We start from the raw sequence: 9,260 nt of genomic DNA on the forward strand, positions 1-9,260 counted from the left end.
GTGCAGAGAACAAGAAATTCTAAATAATGACCAAATAGGAGTTCTAGAAATTAAAAATATAATTATTAAAGTTTAAAACTCAGTCGATAGATTGAACGCACAGCTGAAGAGAGAATTGCTGATCTGAACAATAAGGATCTAGCTGAAGAAGTTACCCAGGGTGCTACATGGCGAGTCAAAGAAATGGAAAGGATGAAAAGGAGGTTCAGAGATAGGAAGAAGAGGGAAGGTCTTACATATATGTAACCCATATGCTAGAAGGCAAGGAAATGGAAAAGGAGCAGAGACAATAACTGAGAGGATTATAGCTAAGAATTTGCCTGAATTAATGAAAGATCTGATCGAGTGAAAAATAATAATAATCTGCACATTATACTGAAGGTACAAACACCAAAGCATTAAGAAAAATACAAAAGACATTTAGAATCTCACGGCCTAGAGATAAACTTTGCTGACATTCATTAATAGTTTTTTTCTGGGGTGCCTGGGCGGCTCAGTCGGTTGAGTATCCGACATGGCCGCGAGTCATGATCTCGCAGTTTGTGGGTTCGAGCCCCACACTGGGTTCTGTGCTGACAGCTCAGAGCCTGGAGCCTGCTTCAGACTCTGTGTCTCCCTTGCTCTCTGCCCCTTCCCTGCTCATGCTCTCTCTCTCTCTCAAATATAAACATTAAAATTTTTAAAAATACTTTTTTCTTAATACATTATGAACCTTTCTCCATGTTATATGCATTTTCTTCAAAATCCTAATTTTAAAAGCTCCATGATATTCTACCATATAAATGTATGAAAATTCGTTTAAACAGAATCTAATTGTTGGACATTTATTTCCAATTTTTATTTATTTTAAAGAATACATATTATATGTAAATATCTTCCACATCACTCTTTCTTTCTTTTTTTACTTTTTTTAAAGTTCGTTTATTTTTGAGAGAAAGAGCAAGAGCGTGAGCAGGGGAGGGGCAGGAGAAAGGCAGACAGACTCGGGGCTCAACTTCACGAAACCATGAGATCATGACCTGGGCTGAAATCAAGAGTCTGATGCTTAACCGACGGAGCCACCCAAGTGCCCCTACACCACTATGTCTTTAAGACAAATTCCTAGAAGTGGGATTGCTGGGTTGGTGGGTACAAACTCGATTATGACTTTTTGATTCATAGAAGACAACCAGTGGCCAACAGACCCATGAAAAAATGCTCAATGTCACTAACCCTCAGAGAACTACAAGTCAAAACTACAATGAGAGATCACCTCGCACCTGTCAGAATGGCTACAATCAAAAACCCAAGAAACAACACGTGTTTGTGAGGATGTGGAGAGAAAGGAAGCCTCTTGCACTGTTGGTGGGAATGCAAACTGGTGCAGCCACTGTGGAAAACAGTATGGAGTCTCCTCAAAAAATTAAAAATAGAACTCCCCTGTGTCCAGCAATTGCTCTACAGGTTGCTTATCCAAAAAATACAAACACACTAATTCCAAAGAATACATGCACCCTTATGTTTATCGCAGCATTATTTCCCACAGCCAAATTATGGAAGCGGGTCCATCAGTAGATGAATGAATAAAGAAGAGGGGGCATATATACATACAGAATGGAATATTTTTAAAAAAATTTTTTTAATGTTTTATTTATTTCTAGGAGAGAGAGAGAGAGAGAGAGACAGCATGAGCAGGGGAGGGTCGGAGAGAGAGGGAGTCACAGACTGAAACAGGCTCCAGGCTCTGAGCTGGCAGTCAGCACAGAGCCCGACGCGGGGCTCGAATCCACAAACCGCGAGATCATGACCTAAGCGAAAGTCGGACGCTTAACCGACTAAGCCACCCAGGCGCCCCTACAGAATGGAATATTATTCAGCCTTAAAAAGAATGAAATCTTGCCATTTGCAATGATATATGGATGGAGCCAAAGAGTATAATGAAGTAAGTCAGTCAGGGAAAGACAACTACCATGCTTTCACTCATATGTGGAATTTAAGAAACAGAACAAGTGAGCAAAGGAAACAGAGAGAGAGAGAGAAACAAACCGAGAAACAGACTCTTAACTATTGAGAGCAAACTGATGGTTACCAGAGGGGAGGTGGGGGGGGGGGAATGGGTAAATGTGAACTGAAGAGTGCATCTATCATGATGGAAAAAATAATGATATTAAAACAAAACATTACAAATTATAAGTATGCGCTCCTGTTACTAAAAAATAAAATAAAATGTTACTTGTTTAAAGTTAAAAAGAAGGCTTCTAGATTCATACTGTCAAACTGCTTCGCCCCAAAACTGTAATGAGTTAGGCCCCTATCAGCAGCTCACGTGTCGCAGCGCATAGGAGGGTTTCTCCTAACTTTACTCCAGTGAATTCACAAAAGTTCGGTGAACGTAATGCCCAAACGTTAATGGACTTTCATTTATGCTTCTGTCCAAAACCGAAAGACCCTGATGCTTCGGAATTAGGGAAAGAGCATCATTTCACTTGCCGCTTAAGAACTAGAGTAACCAAAGTCCCCAAGAACGCAAAAATATGGACATTTGGAAACATTTTCAGCTATTTTAAAACTCTGCTTCCCTGTTTTCCAAAATGACTATTCATTTACTTGAACAAAACATTTTAAAATGCAGTTGTCATCTATTCTATGCCTCCAAGAGCTGGGCAGTTTGTTTTATAATAAATGGTGGCCTTAGCCCGTACCATGTGATTGAAGGGCATTCAGCACACGTTGGAGCCTCTAATCACAGCCTGTAATCTCGTTTTCACATTTCTCTCGGGTCTATCCTACTTGACCCTGCTTATTGAAGCACTTTTATTGTGCTGGTTAAAAGCACAAGGGATTGAGCAGAGACAAAAGTGAGGTCTGAGAATTGTTTCTATGCCATGTGCCCAGTCCAGCTCCACCGCTAGATGAATAGAAACCATCTGGAATCCAGCCAAAGCCACTTGATGGAAAACTCTGACTTCCAAAAAGTGTTCCTGGTGCTTTTTAAAAGCATCACAATTTTCCCAGGTTGAAAGAGAGAGGTCTGTCTGCTCACAATGAGAGCACAGCGGGCTAGGTAGGCAGCCACATAACCCAGCGGCCGGCACGCTTTCTGTATAGAGCGGAACAGTAAACATTTTAGATTTTGCCAGCCAGACGGTCTCTGATGCAGCCACTCAATTCTGCCCCTGTTGCGAGAACCCCAGAGAGACTGTGTCACCCAACGGGTGCGGCTGTGACCCAATAAAACTTTACCCAAAAGGTCTGTGGCGGGACTTGGCCTCCGGGCAGTAGTTTACAACCTACTAGTGATCTCTGAAGTCTTCTCCAGCTCTGAAATTCTTCGAATCTGTCGCTGGGCTTGGACCCCGGGGGCGTGTGGCATTTCGGATTTAGGGCGCCCCGTGTTGGCTGGTGTCTGGGGTGAGGGTGGAGAAAAGGGACGTTCCGCTAATCTCCAGATGCAAACAGATTCAGTATATTGGCCGCAAGAAACACCCGTTGGAAGAAGCTCGACCCAGGGTTTTCTCCCTGTCTCTTTCGGCTCTGAGGTTAACGTTTGAATTTTTTTAACTCAGTTCCCGTTAAATCTCTTCAATCACGGATGCATCTTCCGGTTCTGCAGGTGTCTGGAGTCTGTTCCTACACTGTGCTGTGCTGACAAGTGGCCAGTGGAAGCTTCCAGCTCTTCAGAGGACACAACTGCTCGCAGAGCTGGGAACCAGCGGGCTGAAGTCTGGCCCCATCACTCGGACTCTTCTAGAGTCAGGATGAATCCCCTTCTGATAAGTGAAGGGCCTGCTTCCAGGGCGGCCCCAGAAGGGAAAGAGCTCTAGTTTCTCCCCTTCCTTTCCACCAGCAAAGTTCTCGGAAGGGGGCAACTTTACTTTCTCAAGTTCCCAGTCTGCGTTTTTCTTTTAATTTTTTTAAAATGTTTTATTTATTTCTAGGAGAGAGAGGGAGAGAGAGAGACAGCGCGCACAGGGGAGGGTCAGAGAGAGAGAGGGAGACACAGAATCCAAAACAGGCTCCAGGCTCTGAGCTGTCAGCACAGAGCCCGACGCGGGGCTCGAACCCACGAACCGCGAGATCATGACCTAAGCGAAAGTCAGACGCTTAACTGACTAAGCCACCCAGGCGCCCCTTTTTAAATTTATTTTTGAGCGAGAGAGAGACAGCTGGGGAGGGTCAGAGAGAGAGAGGGAGACACAGAATCCAAAACAGGCTCCAGGCTCTGAGCTGTCAGCACAGAGCCCGACGCGGGGCTCGAACCCACGAACCGTGAGATCATGACCTGAGCGAAAGTCGGACGCTTAACCGACTGAGCCCCCCGGGCGCCCCTCCCAGTCTGTGTTTTTAAGTCAACATCTGTGTTTGCCCCACTGCTTCTGACACCCTAGACACCCCCATCTTTTTTAACCTGCACCCCTGCCCTACAGCAACGTATTTACCGACCGCCAGGCTCCTGGTTGTGCCCTATGGTCACTTCTTTCTAGTCTCCTCAGATGTGGTCATTCCCAAAATTCCTGTCCTTTGTCCTTTTCCCTGTGAAGTTCCCCTCTTGAGGTCTCATTCGTTTCTCTGTGATCGACCCCAATCTCTTCCTGCCTTTCCCTTGAGCTTCAATATTTCGTCTAGGTTCCAAACTCAACATATCCGAAGCTGGATTTCGGAAGCGCTTCAAACTCAGTACCCTGCTAAGTGTCCTCGCTCAGCCTGTGGCATCCTCCACCATCCCGAGCTCAAAGCCTCAGAATAATCGTTTATTTCTGCCTCTTCTTCGATCCAAATTGTATCCCTTCTTCTGTCCCGGCGCCTCCGCCTGGCAACCCTCCCTTTGCATTTCCGCCACTCATTCCCTGGCCATTTAACCGTATTCTCCGCCTGAACACCGGCCCTCATTCAGCCCCTCTTGAGCAAACCCACCCGGATTAACATTTCAAAGCTCCATTTTGAAGTCATTCGCCTATTTACAAACAATCTGTGGCTTCCCACTTCAATAAATCCTCAAGGGCCTCCATACCCCAGCTCCACGCTCTTGTTGGCTTTTTCAGGACCGTGAACTCTGCACTTCAACAAACGTGGGCCACTCGTTATTCTTCTAACATGCCTAGACATCCTTTCTTCAGACTGCTTTTATTCGTCTCTGATAACGAAACGTCGTCTGTCTAGGGGCGCCTGGGTGGCTCCGTTGGTTGGGTGTCCAGCTCTCAGGTCATGACCTCGCAGTTCATGAGATCAAGCCCCACTTGGGTTCTATGCTGACAGCCTGGAGCCTGCTTCAGATTCTCTCTCTCCCTCTCTCTCGGCCCGTCCCCAACTTGCACTCTCTCTCAAAAGAAATAAACATTTAAAAAACATAGCTTCTGTCTTTCCTTATCCCCTCTTCAACCACAGTTTAAAACCCAGTCCCTCAATGATATCTCCCCCAACTGCTGCACGCAAACACATTTCTCTATCCCCTGTACACCATGGCACTTAACTTGTATCCCTCCCACCTCATGTATCTTACGTGGCGTGTGAAATGATGCTCTGTCCCTAATTCCGAAGCATCAGGGTCTTTCGGTTTTGGACAGAAGCGTAAATGAAAGTCCATTAACGTTTGGGCATTACGTTCACCGAACTTTTGTGAATTCACTGGAGTAAAGTTAGGAGAAACCCTCCTATGCGCTGCGACACGTGAGCTGCTGATAGGGGCCTAACTCATTACAGTTTTGGGGCGAAGCAGTTTGACAGTATGAATCTAGAAGCCTTCTTTTTAACTTTAAACAAGTAACATTTTATTTTATTTTTTAGTAACAGGAGCGCATACTTATAATTTGTAATGTTTTGTTTTAATATCATTATTTTTTCCATCATGATAGAGGCACTCTTCAGTTCGCATTCACCCATCCCCCCCCCCCACCTCCCCTCTGGTAGCCATCAGTTTGCTCTCAATAGTTAAGAGTCTGTTTCTCGGTTTGTTTCTCTCTCTCTCTTTCTTTCCCTTTGCTCATTTGTTCTGTTTCTTAAATTCCACATCTGAGTGAAAGCATGGTATCTGAGAAGCACCACTACAGGACACTCAGCTACTTCTCCTGTAGATAATGAACTCATTGAGGGCAGAAGCTGACTTGCCCATTGTCTGTATCCAGTGAATATTGATTAAATAAGTAAGCATTAATGAAAGGATAATGTCATTTTTGCCATTCCTGGAGAAAAGATCCACAAAAGTCTTTTAGGGGTTAGGTTTTTTTGTACCTTTTAACCCATTTCAAAGACTAGCACAGACATGAACTTCATTGGTGGGTCTGAATAAATATGAAATTAATCTTAACAACAAGTAAAACAGAATGGCGACCTCTTCCTAATGATCTTACGCTTAAAAACATTTTTAAGTATGTCATAGTAAACTACAGCAATCTTTTATGTAATGAAAAAACCATCAAAGGAACTATACAAAAACACATGATATTTCAATGAAAATGTGGAATATAAACATAATTATATTTGTCTACAAAGAATATAAACATAAGGATAAGGACCAAACAGGGGAAATAATATGCCAAAAGATAAAATTTGAGATTTGTTGTGTTAAAATGTTTCCCCCTCATGCTGACAATTTAATATTCTTTACTGCTCTTACAAAATAATCTGAACCCCCACAATTAAAAAATCCAAAGCAGAATATTTTATCAAGAAGAATATGAATTGTCCAGAAAGCTTTATTTAAAAATCCTGACCTTAAAAAGTAATTAATCATTTTCTACTATCTCTGATACAAAAACGCTTTAATGTCTTTTTGCTTCATGTCTTTGATTTCCTGCAGTTCACCAGAATGTGTTTCCATCAGCCTTTCATTATACAGCGTCAATATGCAGCTGCAGTTCTTTGCTGTGTATTAACTGAAAGCTTGACCACATGACGGTCTCAGACATTTAATTCAATCGGATGGAGAAGCTTCTGGTCAACATAAGCAGACTGGGGGAAGAGAAGAAGAAAGAAGAATGTGAATCTAAACAATTACCTCTTATTTCAGAAGGCTTGGACTTTCATAGAAAAGGCTTTGAGCAAAACTCAGCTAGGTCTTGTGGGTTTCTACAAAACTACCGTGGAGTTGAGAGTTCAATTATAAAATAAACCCAATTCTTTCTCTGGTGACGCTCCTCCCCATCACTAGCTGGGCTGTCCCTCAAACAGGGCGATCCAACGCACACTGCCGAAGAGAAAAACTCTCCTTCATGTGCGCCTTGAGGAAGAAAAACAGTTGTACATGAGGCCTGAGAAATACATACAAGCTATTCAAGTTGTGAGGATATGAAGCTGTTTGAATTACCCACCCACTTAAGTCAACACATGCTGTTTTCTTACCCAAAGGAACAAATTCAAGTATACCCAGCGGGGCTCAGGTGACAACAGATAATACTTAAATACAGATCCTTTACCTTCAGGTTCAGAAACAATGGACATAGTTTTACTCTTGCTTTGCTTTTTTTCTCTTTTAATGTTTATTTAATTTTGAGTGAGAGAGAGAGCACATGAGCAAGTGGGGGAGGGGCAGAGAGAGACGGAGATACAGAGATACAGAATCCGAAGCAAGTTCCAGACTCTGAGCTGTCAGCACAGAGCCCGACGTGAGGCTTGAACCCACGAACCGTGAGATCATGACCTGAGCCGAAGTCGGACGCTTAACCGACTGAGCCCCCCAGGCGCCCCAACTCTTGCTTTTCAACTGAAGAGTTTCGCAAGCCTAGGTAACCCCCAATAATAAGAAGAAAGAATTGCTCTTCCTAAGTACCTCCCACGTGCCGGACACTGTGGCCTGCGGCCCGGCCCCCCCCGCCGCTAGAACTGGGGACAAGAGGCAGGCCAGGCCGCCAGCTGCTGGGACCCGGCCCAGCAAAGGGCACTAACACATGGCCAGCAACGCAGCTGTTCGCCGAACCTGCACTTGGTTCTTGCTGAGCGTCAAGCCAGAGACGCAGCGAAGCCAAAGCAGGGAAGGAAGGTCGCACTTGCCACAAGCAGAGGAAAACACCAGGCGCCTTTCCCCAAGCAGCGTCTCCTCCAGCAACGAAACCGGGGAAGTTCCAGGCTAGGGGTGTGGACGCATTCGTGGAGGGGGGTGTGCGGCGGGGACTCAACGTGGAAGTGGGGCAAAAGTCATCTCAAGGTGACTGAATACAGGTCAAAGTCAGGAGGGTCGGCAAGGGTCGATGGCAACAAGTCTCTGGCGCCAGTTGGTCCATTATCTGAGCTCGAAGGGGTTTAGATCTCGCAGAGATAACCCGAGGGTGTCCATCAGGTCAGTCTTCACTTGTGAATCAGCACTGGGGGGTTTACCCCTGATTTCTTGGCCCTGATACGATTAGATGATCTCCGGCCTGATGGTGGCTATCTGTTCTTACACTCTCACACAGGCTTCCCCGGGTTGGGGGGGCGGGCGCCCAAACTGTCTTTTTCTTACGTCACCAACAAGCTGTGTCTTTTGGGGGGGGCAGGGGGAACCCCTAATTCTCTGCTTACATGACCCCACAGAGAAAACCGGCCTTTGCAGAGGCCCCTCAGCAAGAGCAGCGTGCGTGGCGGGAAGATGTGGGGAGAAGGGGAGCTCCCCCAAGGCCAGGCCCAAACCCAACGTGGGAGGGCCCCCAGATGGCCTCCTGGGGAGGGCGGCGCCGGCGACCGCCTGTCTGCCGAGTGCGGCGTGGAAATCCGAGGCCTGAGCACCTTCCGGGAGAGGCTGAGTCCTTCCTCCTGCCTCCTTTTTACCCACCACCCCTTCTCTGTTAAGTGTTGTTTGAAGAAGACTGTTAAAGGGCTGCCAGAGAACGAAGCCCCCCAGCCACCAGCTCTATTTCTGCCCCAGCCCCATTTCCGGGGCCCCCACTTCCGGCTGGCAGGTGGGAGGCCGGGCCTCCTCCCTCTCGTCGACTACAACTGCGCGGGAGGTCAAGGTCAGGACGCGAGCCCCCGTCCGCCCAGCGCCCAGGGCCGCGACTCCCTACCCCCCCCACGCCCTGGCGCGCATGCGCCCAGCACCCCGGTGACCCTTGGCCCCTCTGGGCCAGGGCTCCGCTGTTGGTTCAACCCCGGTGGCGGTGTCGCTGTGACTCGGTTCTGAAAGGCTCCTGCGACGTACGTGTCGGGGGCTTCGCACAGCCTCCCGCTGGTGAGGCGCCCGGAGGGTCACGTCACACGGTCCCTGTGACGTGGACAGTGCGGCTGAGAAACGCGGTTCCGGGATCGGCTCGCCTCGGGTCAGGACAGACACAGGGCAGCGGGGGTGGGGGATGGAGGGAGGGGTGGGGGTG

The 9,260-nt window shown here is 46.8% G+C and overlaps 1 long non-coding RNA gene across 2 annotated transcripts in view; it reads right to left on the minus strand.

The window, feature by feature from the left end:
- Window positions 1–6,653: 6,653 nt before the first annotated feature.
- Window positions 6,654–9,260, minus strand: part of LOC144240418 (uncharacterized) — a 4,968-nt gene continuing 2,361 nt past the window's right edge. The window contains exons 1-2 of one of the 2 annotated variants that reach the window (XR_013337712.1): window positions 7,892–8,360; window positions 6,654–6,927 (exon numbers count right to left, since the gene is read on the minus strand). This is a non-coding gene — a long non-coding RNA (uncharacterized LOC144240418). Of the gene's footprint in view, window positions 6,928–7,891; window positions 8,361–9,260 lie in introns of those variants that run through there. The other variant, XR_013337713.1, reaches the window with a different exon arrangement.

The sequence above is a fragment of the Crocuta crocuta genome, unplaced genomic scaffold (genome assembly GCF_008692635.1).
Source record: "Crocuta crocuta isolate KB4526 unplaced genomic scaffold, BGI_CrCroc_1.0 scaffold277, whole genome shotgun sequence".
Taxonomy (NCBI): Eukaryota; Metazoa; Chordata; class Mammalia; order Carnivora; family Hyaenidae; genus Crocuta; species Crocuta crocuta.